Below are 18,339 nucleotides of genomic sequence, written 5' to 3'. Positions count from 1 at the left end.
CATGGTAAATGTGCTGCATTACTCTAAAAATGCATGCATGTGGTTGCTGATATGCCTGCAAAGCCACGAACTGAATTGTATTGTTTTAAAAAGAAAATCTGAAGTTCAAATGCATTGCCTGAAGATTAGACTCCACCCTGGATGTGCATTATGCAAAATGTGCTCTGTAGCGCTGTAAAATCAAATGGAAAGAAGGTAACGGTTTGTTTCAATCCCCAGAAAAACACAGAACAAGCTGGTATTTGCTGTAGAAGTACAGATTAAGTACTTTGGACCTAGTCCTTATCCGTGTCCTTCACTGTTGGTGTCAAGAATTGCTGGATGAAAAAATATTGTCAGTAATTAATTATTCCAAAAAAATACCTTCATCAGCGATAAATAATGAATAATTTTAGATAAATATATAGCTGATCTGTGTCCAGTTCCATTCTCAGAATAATAACCCCTCAGGAATTGGGTTATGTAATGTATTGGAAATTGTTCAGACTTTATAAGCTGGACAAACAGCGGGAAGATGAGAGCAGAGCAGGAACAGAATGTATACGGGTAACCTGTACTGAGAAATACTGAAAATGCAACAAATCTGCTCTACCATTGGAAACGTTATACTATCACGTTATACAGGGAGCCCAAGTGTTCTCCTGAACTGTCAACACAACTACCAGCACCCAAGCTCACAAGCAAGCCTACTGTTAAATCATTACCCCATATGCAGAGAGTGCAATTTCATATTGCTCAGTAAAAGACATGATATCAGTTTAAAAACAATGCTGCCTTTGTTTTATGCAGAAATCAGAAGAGAGGATGAAGGACAGTTTTACATGCTACTGACATGAAGCCTACTATTGCATACATTTTTACTTCAAATTGAAATGATCATTTAGATCCTTCGCATACCTTGTTATTATTGTAGGAGTCACATTAAATATAATGTGAAAATATTTTTTTCCCTCACCATAAGGCATTGTATGAAAGTTTTAGTTCATACACATTGGCCGTTAAATGCTTATATTAGTACATAAAGTAAATTTAAAGTTAAATCAAAATTTAAAAAACAATTGGCTGTATTGTACAGCTCTACCTGAATGTTTGCAAACTACTCTTTGTTAATAAAGATGTATTGCTCAGCTTAAATGCGACTCTCTGAACTCACCACTTGTACCAGTATGCCCAAGTAATGAAATGCTTGGTTTCTCTTGCAAACTACAGTAAACAAGAAAGTTACCTGTTCTGAACCATTATTGTGACATTATGTAAATTCTGCTATAATTATGCCTGAGTAGTGGCGGCTATAAGAAGAGATGAAACAATATGTCATAACAAATTCAAAAAGATATTTAGAGAAGAAGAAAGATGCAGAGAAAGAGACTACGGAGCTAGGAGAAAAAAATAACTGGAGGCTTTTTCCTGAATTGCAAATTTCCTAATGGGGAGTGCAAAGTGGAAAGAATGTACCAAAGCAATCTTGAAGCAGTTTAAAAAGCAGTCTTTACTATCACTGCAGGATGTGTGAAAATACTTCCCTGTAGTGTTCCCAAAGATGCTCCGACCTATAAACTGTGTGTGTCTCTGACTGCTCTTAACAATGAAACTGTCCCACTCCTGGGTTTGATAAGTGGCCCAGTGCTGTTCCAGTTACCCTGAGATATAAATGCTTTCCCCGACATCTAGTGGGGGAATCTAGGCTAATACTGCTCCATATTGAATCTGTCTCTCTGCCCCTAGAGAGCAGATGCACTTTTAGCAGCCTCTATTTTCCAAGTTTCCCTTTCCCTTCTGGTCTTGAAATTTTTTTTCTAAATAACTTCACAGCTGTATGTTGGCCTTTATGCATAAAAACAAGTCCTTTCTCATAGAATGTCACTTTTCCCCACAAAAGCTAGGAATTATGCTTTGGAGTTTTTGTGTTGTCTGTCTCACGAAATAATGTCCACTTTGGCTAAAGGAGCAACTGAGCAAATTCTGTCTCTGTGATACCACAGAAAACCTTTTTGGTAATAATTAAGATCATATACTAAATATTAGGGATGGGAATCTTTTGCTAGCCAATGATTCTATTCGATTTCAATTCTGGGGCTATGATTCGATTCAACACAATTTGATTCATAATAATTTCTGCTTCAATCTATAGGTGTGCAAAGCAGCACAGTGGCGTAGTGGTTAACGCTGTCACCCCGCAATAAAAAGGGCACGGTTTGATTCCTGGTGTGGGCACCTGAACATGTCTAAGTTAATTGGTTATTTGGTGATGAGTAATGGACTAGGCTACAGCAAGGAACGGCAACCCCCCAGCTCCTAGACTGGACCAGAGACCATACCAGACTAAACCAGAGTACAGACTCCTCCAGAGACTAGAGACCAGACCAAATCTTTGCCTTCAGCGAGGATGGGGCCGGTTGAATCTCTCTTTCCTCCATTATTGTAGTTTCCTCCTTGTTTTGGTGCTGACCACGCATGTGTATGTTCCAGAACCAGCTCTGTGGACATCCCGCATACAAAATGGAGGTAAATGAGAATCACGATTCTTATATGAATCTATTTTTTTTTTTTTGGGGGGGGGCACACCCCTACTAAATATGACAAAATTTTAATGTAAATGCCTAATATTATAAAATAATAGGGACATCTTACATCCAGACAGTTGTCAAAAGAATCTTTCCTGTTATCAATTTTACAAAGTAAAAAGAATAGAAGACAGCCCCTGATTGTGACATATTTTGCAATATTTCAAGAATTCTTCTTAAGTTAATTTGTTAGAAAGTTAACTGCAATTGAATATGGAAATGTTGCCCCACCCTTTTCATAAACTTGCATCATTTCTTAAAATTGGAAAAAATAATATTTGTTAACCCCACTGTTTGTCATTTTATGTCTGCTTGTTGCTTACCATGACCATCTCACAACCAAATATAGGGTTTGTGATTAACCTCCTTACCCTGTTGAAGTTTGTTCCGCGTAGCTGATCTGTATTTATAGTAGAACTTTAACACCATAGATCCATTGCACTTCTTTTCAAAGAGGCAGTAGCTGTTCTCACAGTAGCTGGAGCCTCTGCAATCAATATCCACCGCTCACTCATTGCCAGCTTAATGTATGGCGCCAACACTTGTGTAAATGCTGCCAACTTGACCCAGTGTATTCTCTCTTGTAGATTTGTTACAAAATCCAGAAAATTATAAGAATAGAAATATCATAAAGCTGCACAGTGTAAAGAAAATACTGTATATACAGTGATTGTCTGTGCATAGAATAGGTACATAACTTTGAAGTAATTAAGATACAATATGTAAACTGCTGGTTTGAAATGTCTGTGTACTGCTTATTCAAAATCTTTACAGTCTGTTTGATGAAATATAGGGAATATTACTTTTTGTTATCAACTACTTCTAAAGCCCAGAAAGTTTGGGACAGTAGATATCTTCATCACCTTGGCTTTACATTACTCTTTCATTACTGCTCTGCTCTCATTTGCGTGTCAATGTGTAACCGATGCTGCTTCTCAGAGGTGGGTATGTTGTGAGTGTACAGCTCTGGCCCAGACCATTCGAACTAGGATGGGAGAAGGAGAATATTATGGCACATTAATTACATTTAATATCTGTGATAATGTTTCATTTCCTGCTTTAAAGATAAAACATCAAACATCAATCAAACGATAATCAGCATGAAAAAAACAGAAGTTAAAAAATAAATCTGTCCCAGCAATTATCCAGTTCATTTGACCCAGACGATGTGATTACTGTAAGTGGTGTCCTCGTACCTACAAGTATGAGGCTGTAGCACATAGGACCCAGCATCTCCGTTTGTTTTAAAGCTGTTGCTGAGCCTTGTACAAGGACTTCATCCAGCACCAGAAAATGATTGGCACTGTGCACATCCCATGTCACATGCTTATAATCTGCTGTTTCAAGGGATAAGCTGCAGCGTCTGGAGTGAGTTTACAGCTGGGTTGTTGTAGGTTTCTGACATACTTTTCACAGTGTTTTATTATGAAAGAGGTGTTGCAGAGAGGATTGATTACGTCATGAGTTTAACATCAGCCTGTTAAAGCCTTCTTTGGATGGTCATCATAGTGCAGACTGACTGACATTGGCTCTAATTTTTGTCATCCTGCTGCTGAGGCCATTTTATTGTTTCCAAAGTCAGTTAATAGCCACTGATGACAGAACTTTGTTGATTATGAGAATTAATACAGTACAGTTTATTTTTAATGGAGTAGCCAGCTAAGGAGAGAAAGTGACACAGTGTTAAATTGCACGAAAAAGAAACTTGTGATACTTGTGAAAAACCATGCCAAGCAAGTCCCAAAAACAAGCATCAACTTAACCTTTAAGTGATCTTGGGTTCCAGATAATGGCTGGTTTCCATGCAACAAGATCATCATCTGACGTCTGTCTTAAAGGGATACTCCTTCCAAATCTGTCTTTTGGGACACTCATTCCCTCTGTACGAGAAGTGTCTTTAAAAGTTGTAGCTCCAACTTTCATCACTAAGTGCTGTTTAAAATGATTGCAAAAATACAATATTCATCAAACTTCTTAAATGACTCTCCCTCTAGTGTTTGTGTCTCAATGATTCCAGCCTTTCCTCCCTGCTTCCGCTCTTTTCTACAAAGGCAAACACTTCTTGGTCCGATCTTTCTATAACATGAGCAGAGATGAAATTGATATTGATATTCTCATATGACTCCTGGTATGGGAGCAAAAAAGTGTGTTTTACTTAAATGTCAGAGAACTCACTTGATGCCATGTCATAATGCCTTTGTTAAAGGAGTGCTGCTGGTTTTGGCATTTAAGCCTCTTTTAGTGAGTGATCAGTGCCCTCTTCCTATTATGCTCATAATTTACATACATAGCCACCACATCCTATCCAAGCCAACTCAACTGGCAATGACTTATTGGTTGCTCCACTAAACTTTGGATAAACTAGGGGCATGATAAGTGACGGTATCTGTTACTCACTGATATGCAAGCTCAACTGTGATTTGGACATTGGAATGTCAAGTGTAAAAGGTAAACTCTTTCACCAAGCCAAACTTGTATTTGTATATACATATGTTATAAAGGATTTTTATGTTGTTAATGCCAGTTGACAATACCAGGCTTGAGTGAACAGCCACCTCTGTTCAGGCTGGAAAATTAATTTAATGGTATTGAAGCTAAAATCTTCAATGAATTCACAGAAGAGATAATGTTTAGCATGAAAGAGCAAGTCAGTGTAGCCAACTGAAACTTCAGTTTATTTGGTCCTTATGTTCCTGTCTCTTTCATAAACTGAAAATTAGACACCCAGTCCTCCCTCTCCCTGCACACTGTAACTATACCTTCTAATAAGGCTCTCTTGCTGTTATGCTTCAGTAACATTTAATAAATAACCTGGTGATGGCACACCAATTAAAATCTTGACTGCTTGCAGCCACAGCTCACTTATTCACATATGAAGCTAAATTGCCAATCTCTGTTACATTTTTGGAAATAATCAAATTATGGTCTCTGCTATTAGTAGAAGACTAACATTAAAGGCTTTATTTTATTTAGCAAAATACTTTTTGACTGGATATACAACCCTGGAGCAAGTATAGAGCAATACCCTTTTCCATCATGGCCAGTGTGACGCATAAATATACTTTTTCACATTTACTAAATGAATTTATTGAGGTTGCACAGTGCAAACACATTTTCTTCCCTTTCTTCAATTTGCATCTTTAACCTCATAAACATCTTTCATAATGCATTTTTGCCATTTTTTTTTTTTATGTTGACGAATGATAAGTCACCAACAAAATGTTTGGATATGAGGTCTGCTTGTTGGCTATTGGTCCTATTGGTTCTGGATCCCAAAAAAGCATTAGAGCCAGTTTTAGCCAACCTAGAGATGAACCTAATCTTGCAGAAAACAGGGGTGCAGGTTATGAGGGAATGTGATGAGCAATAATTAGTCTGTGGAACATTTGAGGGCAATTAATGTTAGTGCCCTTGAACCCAGTGCCATTCCATTAGGTCCAATCTGCCGTTGTTATGATCAGTGAGTGTCCAGTTTGTCCTTATGTTTCAGTCTTCTGATTGTTCTGCATGCAGGGACTTCATATTTGGATCTGGGCAGTTTTCCATTGTAACTGCGTAGCCATGTGTGACCTGCTTCAATCTCTTCTTTAGGATTAGAGGGCATGCATGAATAGAAAGGGAAGTGGAGGTGGCTGCTGGTGAGATATTTGACTTTGACTTGAAAAGAAGACACTTCAGAACAGCATGTCTGGATTCTTTTTGTTGTCAGTCAAAGCTCAAGGTATGATCCTAAAGAAGCAGATGATGCATGCTAGTTACATACTTGAGTTTATTAAATCACACTTTTGCACGTTAGATGACAATTTTATTTGTGTAAATTGTTATTCAAAACAAAGATTTTGATTTCAAAGATTTGAAATGTATCTTAAAACCATGTTATTGGATACATCAATAATACCTTATGCTAGTTAAGGCATCAGCTGTTTATAAATATACCAGTTTTGCCTCAGTTTCTTGCCACTGTTCCAGTCACAGCTAAAGCAGCTACATCTTTCCTTAAGATTACTCACTCCCTTCCTATTTTCCTTTCCTTGATTGAGCCTGGCAGGATCTGGCCTAGGCCACTCCTATGAGTCAGTCTTGGCACTGCACAGGGAAAGTTGGCGAGCTCGCGGTTCTCTGATGTAAATGTTACTTAGCTGTGTGTTTGGAGAGCAGCATGCATAGCTATACAAGATGAATGTGCCAGCATTGCACGTATCTATAACCATTTAGTTTAAAAATTTTAGGCCTAGTTTGGCTAATTTTGTGCTTGCAAGGTTTTACTTGGCTAACATACTTGAACCTGCATCATGTGCACCACAGGTTTTTACTATAAGTGATAGTGTTGAACATAGGATTTCTGTGTACTTCTCTCCTGATCTTCAGTTATACCTTGAATGAAGTAGCTCAGTGTCACTGTCTTTCAATGCAGCATGTAGTTTATCTGCTAAACAGCAGATATTTTGTCTGATCTTGGTGAGGAAATGAAGGACAGCATGTGTATGAGAGGTTGATTTATTCCTGAATACCTTCCATTCACACTTTCCTTATTTTTGTACCTAATGCAAATTTTAATGAAACCTGTTTGTTATAATTTATCATATAAATCTATACTTTGTAAATAAATAAATAAATAAATAAACAAACAAAAAAAAAAGTAATGCTATCTCCAGAAATTGCCACAAATTACTTTTTCTGTCTTTTTGTCTTTCTGTTTTCCTGAAATTGCAGTCTGTATTTAGCTTCCATCTTCTCCTCCTTCCTTCGGCTTTGTCACTCAAGTTCTATCAGCTCAGGATTGTCAGTTCACTCCTCATTTAGGCTAGACAAACTCAAGTTTAATGGCTTTCGCCTTCGCTTTGCAATCGGATTTAAGGGCACGGTTGCCCAACCCATTTTACACTTGTTGGCTTGCTGCTACATCATAAACTGAGTTGCTAACTGCAGCGATCCATGCCAAGTCCAAGTTTGTCCTAATTTATGCTGCTATTATACTGTCACTGAAAACTGTGGTATGTGGTGGCGGTGGTATGGCCATTGGTGTGAACATTTTTCTTTTCCTGTTTAGTTGGTGATGTTCTGCTGCCTATGTAGTGGTAATAAGATGTACCTAAACTTAAATCCAGACAAACCTACCATCCATATGTTGAAGACAATACAGATTAAAAATATATATTTTTAGCTTTAGTGGTTGACATAATGCATTTGGCTGCAACTCTGCATTTTTTAGGACTCATGTTAATGTGTGTCTGTATATATTATGGTGTTTTGGTGCTGATTGTTGTGTGAATTGATGTGTGTGTGTGTGTGTGTGTTGTTTTGTTTTATTTTTTGGATTTGTGGCTTATCGCACATCCCAGCTTTTCGAGAATGCATTGTTCTTTGCCCTCGCAGGATTAGGAGGCATTTCAAGGAAAAACAAAAGAGCAGAATGGCGTGTTCAAATCAAACTCAACAATACAATATTTGTCATGTCCAACCAATTAGAACGAAAAACTGAATTTAAATGAGAATTATGTTAATTTTAAAATAAACTCTCATGCAGCACCCAGATACATTTAGTTTTTCTGGATTCATGATAACTTAGTAAAACAACTATGTGAAATACTTTTTATACTGCTTGTTTCACTTACCTTTTTCATTGAATGAAGAAGTTTGAAGAAGTCCTTTTGCCCCGAACCCTTTTGAGCTGGGGTCTAGTTTTAACTGACCAACAGCGGTTTGTGAAGGTGGCAAACAGACTGTGTACTTAGCCTAGAGTGATATCAGAGGCTCTCTAGGACCGGGACAGGGTGAGGCCCCGCCCTCCTAAGCACAATGGCACAACCAGGAGGAGCATGGGAAGGCGAGACACAGGAGAGCAAGGCAGTTTGCAAGGCAGTCTGTTTTCATTGTATGGGCAAAAGTGAAACCTTTCTCTAACTTTTGTGTGTCTGCAGGTGAGACAGGCTGCTCCCACAACGGATTCTTGATGCAGTGTCTCCTGAGGCTCAGGTGAAAGGTAAGATGAGGTATCACCTGCTGGCCGATTCTTTCATGGTTTAATAATGCATACAGGCAGTGAAATCAGCTATCCGTCTGTTTGTCGCAGTTAATCAAATGGTTTGTGCCTTTCACATGTTTTCAGTTCAGTTTTCACTGTTGGTATTTTCAGAATAAGGAATTAGGGCCTTTCATAACATTTTAAGCTATTTCAATGAATATATTTCCTTTTTGTTTAGTTGCGCTACCATTTAAAGTGTTTTGGTGATTTTAAGTCCATGCCAGCAATATGCTTCAGCGCCGGAAATTTGGAGCAAAGAAGAGCATCGAATTGTTTGACAGATCTCAGCAGCTTACAGGGTGTGTCAGGTTCATTTGGGTTAGAAAGGAGTAAATGTTTGGGGTTGCACAAGGACAGCTGGCTACAGAATGATACTTCAGTGAAATACAGAAAGCTCAAAAATAGGCACAAGGCCTTGAGTACATGTTTAGCTTTCCTACAGTGGCACACAGAGTGTAATGATTAGTTCTCGTTTCTTTTTTCAGCTTGCTGTTTTCGTTAGCCTGGGTATTTTGATCTCTCCTTGCAGTAGAAGTTCTTTATGTATGTCAGTCAATACTAGAGGCAGTCAGCTGGTAAGCACATCTCTCCACTGGCCCTAAAAAAAAAGGAAATCAGGTGCTCTTATTACACTAATAAGAGTACATGTACCCAGATGATTTGGCCCCTCTTCTTGTCTTTTTGTATAGATGAATCACAACACTTTTGGAATCCTGTAGTTGTGTTGTACATAAGATAAAAATAATTTTGGCTTTTCCCTGTAGCTTTAAGACAGTAGCAGGTTGTACTGCGGTAATGGGGTGGGACTTGCTTGCTTATATCAGTCAGGAAATGTTTGAATTCAGACTTACCCAAGCTGTTTACCTTGGCATGTGTATGCATCACTAATAAGTAGTCAAGGTTTAACAACAAATTACAGATTAACCAGGCAAAATGTCTCATTCTGCACCCAGTAGCTCATATTCAGTTGCTCTCATTTTTGTCCACATTACAATCTTATACATTGAGACTATCTGATTTACTTCAATAGTAAGAGTAAGATAATGGCCATAAGTACTTGTTGGATTTATTTTACCCACAGACTGAATGACTGTATACATGGCTTTCTTATCAATGTTGCCTCTATAAGGCTCAGTATTGTGCAAACAATATTGTGTCCACTCACCGAGAAAGAAATTAAAAAAGTTCATGTGCTGCGAGACAACAGATGGAGGATGTCTTATTCTTCTCTACATGTCCTGTCCAGCATATCAGCTCTGAATCACTCTAGCTTGGCTTTGTTTTTGTCAGTCACCACAATCTAACAGTTTCAGTTTTCTACTGTAATCACAGATAGGTTATCAAAAGTGTAGTGTACAGAAGGTTTCTCTTTGATGAAAATACAACTAAGATAAATAAAAAATAAGAAATTAGTTAACATCAGAGCTGTTCTCTGTTTCATAATTAGGCTTTTCTCTGAGAGTTTGTAATTGGATCAATACATTCCTTGATGTAGGTCATAAACAAAATTTGCAAAAGCTCATGTTGTGTTACATCATGTTATCCTTGTGATAGTTTATGTAAGACTACTCTTTCATTCAGTAAATCTAAATTAACTGTAGAATAAATAAAAGCAGGTGTTAGTAATGCTAAATATAATCTGTAATGAATATTATAGATGTCTATTCACAGAAAATACCGTACCCAGCAGTCCCTTTTGATCAGCAAAGCAAAGTGTAATTTAATGAGATCAACACTGAGGGAGACATTGTGTTCCTGATGGCTGCAGAGTAGCTTCACCCATTTGTGTGTGATCTGAGACTCTCACAGTACATTAGGGATGTGTGGAAAAACCAATCTGGGCTGCCTATTCTTTCTGAAACAGCACAGTGACATAAAGCATCAAACAACAATGTAGGAGAAGAAGTATAAGTGGTATCAAATGAAACTGACTGACAGTGTTAAAACACATTTTCCCTGTTGTTTAGTTGTACCAACCCTTAAATGTAAAGCAGAGTGGCATCTTTAAATTATCAGTATTTATTAAGATCCATACTCTCTGTAGTGTGTTGTTGGTGATTTGTGCTCTCAGTTAGTCTGTGTATCTTTCAGTAAAAAGCCTGGGAGCTGCTGCCAGCTTTTATGTAAGTATCCACCAGGGGTTGATGGCAGGAAAGAGAGAGGGCAGGTGCCAGACAGGGAAAGGGAGAGGATGGACAGGTTGTGGGAGGTGTTGGTCTGTTGGCCAACATTGTAATTAGGACTAGTGCATTAGACAAATGAGGAATGCCACTTCAACATTATAGCTGACAAAAATAGTCATTTTTAGTATAGTATAGTATAAAACAAATCATACGATGGCCCCAGTCTTTTGTAAATATTGTACAAAGGAATTGATTGTCTTAACATATGTTAGAGAATGCCAAGTACAGAACTCTCTAAAGTTTCTTTTGGTCGAAGCTAGGCTGCTGCTGAACACTTTGACCCTTTGTTTAAGCTTAGTTTACATTCACTTCAAGCTAGCTATGTTATGTATTATTTACAGGATATATTGGGGTTATTCAGTTAGGCCATTATGAGGCATGTTGACATGTGATGAACTTCAAACATGAAACCGATGGAAAAAAGCTTCCATAAAGTTCTATACAACTTTTGTACAGATTTTGCATTGGTGGTCAACCTATGGAGTTGCCCCCTTGCTGGAAATATTTGATATATGTAACACTGCAACACGGTGATAACACTGTATGTTATTTATAACAGCTTTTCATGGCTAGGAGAGTCCTGATATCTGGCTGTGATGCATCATTCCTGTTCCTGGTGGTTTTGCATTTGAATAGACTTGTTTACAAACCTTATGATTTGTTAAGATTTGTGGATATGCCACGCTTTTCAGGAGGATGACCCAAACATGGCATTACAAGTGGAACTCTTTCAAATTATGATATAAATAGATGCTGTACATTTTTAATAAACATTAAACCCTGGACAATTATGGGTTGGTTTTATTAAGATAGGAGTGTGGAGTACAGTGGCTTATCAGTGATTAGATCTATAGATCTGTAGAAATCTAACCTCATTGCATTGTGTTCATTTGGATCCTCTGCTCGCTTGTGACATGACTATCAAGTGTGTGATCAGACAAAGGGCAGAATAGCACTCTTAATAAGTTGACCCAAATTGCCTCCCATGAAATGTTTAACAAATCATGAGCTGTGGCACTAACCATTAATTTTGCTTGTGAGAGCACTAAGGAATCTCATGTGGTGAGACAACTTTTTTTTTTTTCTTTTTTTCTGTTTGTTTGCTTTTGAAGAGTTTTCTTTTTTTTTTTTTTTCCCAAGATTAGAGAGGCTGGCAGTTCACAGAGGTGGTGTGAAGCCGGGTCGTTCCCTCACTCACTATTCTTCAGTGGGAAGAAAACCCAAGCTGAGGTCACAGGTGGAAGGGAAGTAACAACTCACGGATCCCACCAGTTTTCTGAAGGCGATTCCAACTAATGCATTCACAATTTGGATTCATGTACGGGATTTGCAAGACAAAACCTGTAAGTGAATAAACGTACGGAGGTATTGAAAAGGATAATGTTTAGAGTTTGGCAGTGCAAAAATACAAGTAAACATATTTTTCATACAAGTATTTAACTTTTTTTTGCCTTTTTGCAAATTGTCTCTAATTTTATTAGTAGCTTTGGTTGGTCACTTCAGGGTTTTGCCCTGAGAGTGATGAATTCAAAGTATTTCACCTGTAGCAGTTACAAGTACTTGTTAGACTTGTTACCCTGAAAATATGGTTAAAGATGCCTTATTCTACTTAAATTTTATAAAAAAAAACGCTTTTTTTATTAAGTTTGTCCTGAAAATGCAATAGATCAGACTTTGAAAATTTGCTGATGTTTTCCTTTTTTTCTACATTTTGTAAATTTAAAAAGGCACAGGCAATGGTTTTGCCTCAAGTGCCATATGTCTTATTGCGTAGGTAGTGCACAGCAGTTAATGGGCAGACTGTATTGTATTTATTAAGACAGCTATAAATTGCCACAACATAAAAAGTATAAAATCTACAGGGCTCATGGCATTGCTCAGAGTTGGCAGTGAATTTTTAATTGAGTAAATACATTGGGATATTAGTCTGAGGTATATTTAATGGGATCCATATACCTTCTGCTTTTTGCCTATCATTAATTAAATAAATAGTTTTGACAGCTTGTCATCTATTATCCCTAATTTGACCTGTCTTCTGTACAGTCATGATAGGCAGTCTCTGCTGGTGACAGTCTCCCAGCACCTTTAAACTTCTCTCTCTCGCAGACAGACAGACTGCCCTCACCACACTTTGTCCAGACAGTAGTTCATTATCTGTTCTTTCACTTTGTTTCAATTTTCTCTTTCTCTGGAACCTCCACAGCTCATTATTGCCATTTTCTACCACAGAGATTTTTAGCTGTATTAAAAGGCAGTCAGGATATTGCAGGGCCTTTAACTCTCTCAGTGACTGGAAGTAAGTCAGATGATTCAATTTGCATAGCCCTTATATATAATTTAAAGTTCAATGTGAAAAGTAAAATCAGCTGATATAATGCTGTTTCATGCCTTGACTTTTTCAGCTCTAAGACTGGAATAGCAAGACTGACATTAAAATCTTGTGTGGAGTGGTGTGGGAAGTTTGTTGACAGTAAAATTTCATAGACACTTCAAAAAATTTTATTTCTCTTTGGGAACACAAGCACAATATCTTGCCAAGACATGTCTTCAACGATCATCTTCACAACATGTTCTCATAGCACTTCTTCTTCTTCAGCAACATTTTGCTCAAACATGTACACAATGAAAACTGAGACAAAATTGCCCTTGAGTTTGGAGTTGCTCCAGTAGTACTTAGTATCTGTGGAACCATGAGTACAGGTAATGGGAGGGGAAACACTGGGATGGGTCAATTTTCAACTTTTCGATGTAGATGTCTGGAAGAGTAGGAAAAAAATATATATATTTTTTAAGGTTAGGGTAAAATTTCTGAGTCATGAATTACATTCAGAGAATTGTTCAATAGTAGAACAACCAGCAGTTGCATCCCTCCCATGTTTGTTGGCTTACTGTTGGGATTGCATTTCTGGACCAGTGGATGAATGTATTATACATTAGAATCTGTGATGCCGATTCACTTCACTGACACTGAGGATATTCTTAATGGTTTTGAAGTGGTGCCATACAGTGAGTGTCCTTGAAGTGCTGAGAGAGGGAACACCATGAAAACTACAACAAGGGAGAACATGTCAGTGCAATTCAAAGTCATGGCTACAGACTCTTACTACAACACTGATGTCCTCTGAGACTTTAATTGTTCAGCTAGTATCCCTCTATGTGCATATGTCTGCATGTGTCTTTGTCTGTTGTTGCATTTTGAAGTAAACAAAGGAGGGCTTCTGGACCCTTTTCCATCATCTCAGCCTTGCTCGGCCTGCCTCAGGCTAGTTCTCACCCCAGGCCTGGATCCAACTGTATAGACAGCCAGCTGGCTCGGCTTGCCAGGTCAAACGTGCAGTCTAATTCAGATTTATTCTATAAAAGAGAAATTAAAATAATTGTGTAACAAATAATTAAATGAAATGCATGGTCACAGTCATTTTTAAATAAATAAGATCGTTGTCTAGATACTGTTGCTGTGGATGTGTGGTTTGTTGTTAAGAGAGTTATATTGCAATAGAATTGAAGCCCAAGTATAATAATGTGCCATAGAAAATAGGCCATTTAATGGGGGTTCATTTTTAGAATTGCATTGGATTCTGATGTGTAAAAATGGACAATATGAATGAGCACAGTTGTCTCCAATGTATTAGTGAATTATTTTTGTTTTATTAACAAGGTCACATGGCTGCTTCATCAAGGCTGTAGAACAATATAAAGTTCTTACCTACCCAAAATTTTGAAGTGAGACAGGTGACACATCTGGTGTATTTTGAGGTACCTTTTCATGTTTTGCAGACTGTTTTGTAGTCTTCCCCAGTGAGACTGCGGAAAAAACAAATATGCACACACGTGCATGCCAGAATTGAGTAGCTCAAAGAGAGATACTTGAAGTGGTCCCTTTGATATAAAGAATTAGTTTTGGATCTGTGCTTGTGTTTTGATGTTGGGCTGTATCTCTGCTTCACACACAGCCAGAACCAGAATATGAGCCCTTATTCCAACCCCCTTGTAGCGAATTCAAGCTATCGTTTACAGCCTATGTTTACCTTGCTCTTCTCCTATCCATGGCTGAAGTCTCTGTACTCAGAAACTGGCTTTATGTACAAAGGGAGGTTATTTCTCCCACCTAACCTGCAGCTGAAGCAATTGTGACGGTAGTCTGCCTAAGTGACAAATCCTTTGCCCAGGGACAGGCAATTAAAATTCAAGGAGGTCCAGTTAAACTAGATCAAGGCACAGAAGGAGGAGACGACCCTGTGGAGATGACGAAGAACTTTTCCACTGATTGTTCTTTTTTCATTCCTGTAAATACGGGTTAAACCGAATACAAATGTTTTTTAATAACATGCATCTTAAATCTTAAAATCTTAAAATGAAGTGCCTAATTTTACCTAAATTTGACAATACTTGATATGCGCAGTAAACTCTTTCTATTTTTTTCCCCACTGTATGTTTATTGAAATCACTGACTTGAGTCAAAATCATTGATGGTAGTGAATGCATAAACATGCACAGCAACATTCAGCTTGATTGCTGGCCGTTCTGCTCCATAAGGGAGGTGCACTTTGGGTGGGACAGGGTGTATGCTGGGTTTACAAAGGTGTAGTTAACATATATGCGTACATCACCTCATTCACTGTGGAACAAAGGGGGTTTCCTATTTTAAGTACGTCTGGCTAGAAGGCATTTCTCTGTGTGCATTCCTTAAAATATACCTACACCCCCACAAGACTCAGAATAGAACGAAACCACACGTCCTCCCACAGTGTCACAAAACTAGATCATGTGTCTCCTGCCTTTTGCATGTCTTCTTAGACACATAAGTTATTATGTATCATGTATATTATGAGTTATTGTTTGATGTTTTAATTATCAAGAATGGAAGTAGTTGGTTGTTAGTCTTAGTTTCAAAGGATACCATCACATTGTGATGATACCAAAATATTTTTACTGCTTAGTTTTGGTCAAAGTAGACATATGCAAGCTAAAGCCAGTGTAATAAAAGTTTTATTAACTAGTGTTTGGTGAATGAACATATGTGTTAATGGGTAGAGCTTTGTTAATGCCTTGACCTGAATTCTTAATGCCTCTCACCAGACTATGCATAGCCAAATGGTAAAAAGGGTGTTTTCACACCAGTAATTTTAATTTTCCTTCTCATTTTTACTTTAATGTCTGCACATCTTGCTTGTTTGTGTGCTTTCCCTTTGTACTTTTTTTTTTTTTTTTTTTTTACTAGCAGTCTGGCTCCTACAATATGTCACTGCTTTCATTGCTGATGCACATACAGTACTTGGTGAAAGCCTATTGGCGTATATCTAGGCCATATAGAGATCCATTAGTCCTCTTGTCATCGGAGATGGGGGTTAACAGGGTTCGGGGCGCAGAGGGGAGGAAAGATAAAGTGATGGAAGGACAGAGCGAGTGTCTGCACTTAATCTGTGCAATCGTACAGCTGGATGTTGGTATTAGAAGGCCCGTGCCCTCTTATAAACAAGCTGCATACAACAAGATGTACACGGACACTCACATACATACATTAATGAAGATTTTGGTCAAGGCCACATTTGTTCTTATTTAGTGTGATTGATTGACTCAAAAATCATTTGACTTGTTACTAGCTACCCATAGCTATGAATTCGATCACATGCCATCACTGAAAGTTCCCTGTTTTTTTTATTGTGTACAATTATACAATAGTGTAGTTACTATAGTGTGGTGTTCATCACCTATCGTCTGTGGTTAAGTGGTATGTGATATTTATAATATTAACTGGAGAGCCTCAGTGGGGCCAGCCCTATAAATGATTTTTTTTATTAATAACTGGGCAAACAAATCATATGGTACTGTCCAAGCAAGAAAAAACGAGCTGTGAAGACAAATAGATCCTTAATGTGTGCAGTTAGACCTTAGGGAAGAATGATGAAAAGGACAGAGAGCGGAAGGCTTAGATGAGGTTTTTCACCAAAAATAGCAGGTGTGTTTATATAATTGGTGTCAGTAGATAATTTAGGGTTAGTGGACGCTGTGTAAACCAAAACAGTAACCACCTTTACAGTGTGAATTTTATTTAGAAAAAAAAAAAAAACAAACTTTGAAGTTTGTTCAGGAGAGGGCTTTCGGAAATGGTTCCACTTCTTCACTGAGAATGGGAAAATCTGTGTGGCTTGGAAGTTGAAATTTAGTGAAACATATTAACATTATACAGGTTAGAACATGTCAACATGTTTCCCTACACACATCTCCCATATCTCCCTGTGATCCCCCTGCAGGTCATATGGGACAAGGTCTTCCACCTTAATAAAGTAACTGTGGCTCACACACTGTGGTTGTCGTTGACTTATATGCCCTTTTTCTCATAGCTTGAGGTTAATATGTGACAAAGGAATGTATGTTATTGACTGTTCTGGTGCTTCTACTCTTAACTCTTAACACTAAGGTGTTCATATCACTGGGTAAATATTGATTTAGTAGCTGTGTAGCATGGCTGAAGTTAAGCAAAGTCAACCAGGTCAAGCCAGGCAAAGTACTCACTTTACTGTGTACACTGACTTGAGAGAGAAGAGGTGAATCTCGATTGCATATTATGTTTCAGTATTAATAGAAGATAAAATAAAGGGTAGACTGACTCAAAGCACAATGCTTGAATATCCCCTTACGTTGCTTTTTGATGGGCTCTCACATTTCTTGGAATTAAGATTGTCTCAAAAAAAATCTGTTAAACACAGAGGAACGGACTGTGTCAGCTTATTTTGTGTTCCGACCATGTCACCAAAGGGAAACACCACTAATGCAATCTGTACTACAAGAATAGGCCACGCTGACATTGGGCTCACTGATGAATGTAAATAACCTTTTGCTGTTGATATCCAGTTATGTTTCCTCTTACAGTGTCACCTTCTCAATTACACACTTACTTCTCCAAAGACCAACAGTGAACTTTTTAACCTCCGAGAATACAGCAGTCAAATTTTTTGAGTGATAGTTGGACATAAAAACACCTTTTTTTCCTTTCATAAATTTTTTATTATATTTTGTTTATATTTTAAAAACATCTCAGTGTGTCACATTAGACACACTGATTATGTAAATGTGTGGAAATTTAGTTGAAATCATGTTGCCACTGTAACCAGTTGAACTATGGTAACTATAACCACAGAGACTAACTTACATGAGTGTCACTGAAACCTCTCAAAAACTGACAACACAGTATCCACTCATTTGTTTTGGTATAATGTTGCTGTGGCTGTTGAGGAGCATGTCAACGCCACAGAAATAAACACCTTTCATTCATTGCTATGGCAGGCTGCACAAACACACGAATTAATGTGAAATTTCATATTAGCAAAATGCTGTCTCTTTAAACATTGTTGTTTTGTGAATTGTGACAGCTGGTATCTTTTCTAGAAATGATCCAAAAAGAGATAGATGCTGGCTAATATTTTGTTGAGGCTAGTGTTTAGATCATAACTCCAGTTTGGTGCTCATAAATTCAGTCATGTACTGTCATACCACTCAGTCAGTCAAAATAACACTTTTTTGGTGAATAATTTCACACTGTGGCTCACCTTGTTAGTCAGTATTA

At 37.8% G+C, this 18,339-nt stretch overlaps 1 protein-coding gene across 4 annotated transcripts in view; it reads left to right on the top strand.

Moving 5' to 3' along the window:
- Positions 1-18,339, top strand: part of osbpl5 (oxysterol binding protein-like 5) — a 36,749-nt gene that overhangs the window by 2,779 nt on the left and 15,631 nt on the right. For 2 of the 4 annotated variants that reach the window (XM_029523279.1, XM_029523281.1), the window contains exon 2: positions 8,486-8,547. The gene's annotated coding sequence lies outside the window, so the exon portion shown is untranslated. Of the gene's footprint in view, positions 1-8,408; positions 8,548-11,912; positions 12,116-18,339 lie in introns of those variants that run through there. The other 2 variants (XM_029523283.1, XM_029523280.1) reach the window with 2 other exon arrangements.

The sequence above is a fragment of the Echeneis naucrates genome, chromosome 16, assembly GCF_900963305.1.
Source record: "Echeneis naucrates chromosome 16, fEcheNa1.1, whole genome shotgun sequence".
In the NCBI taxonomy this organism is placed as follows: Eukaryota; Metazoa; Chordata; class Actinopteri; order Carangiformes; family Echeneidae; genus Echeneis; species Echeneis naucrates.
Note: the sequence above shows the minus strand (reverse complement) of the source record. Positions and strands in the feature narration are given on the sequence as shown.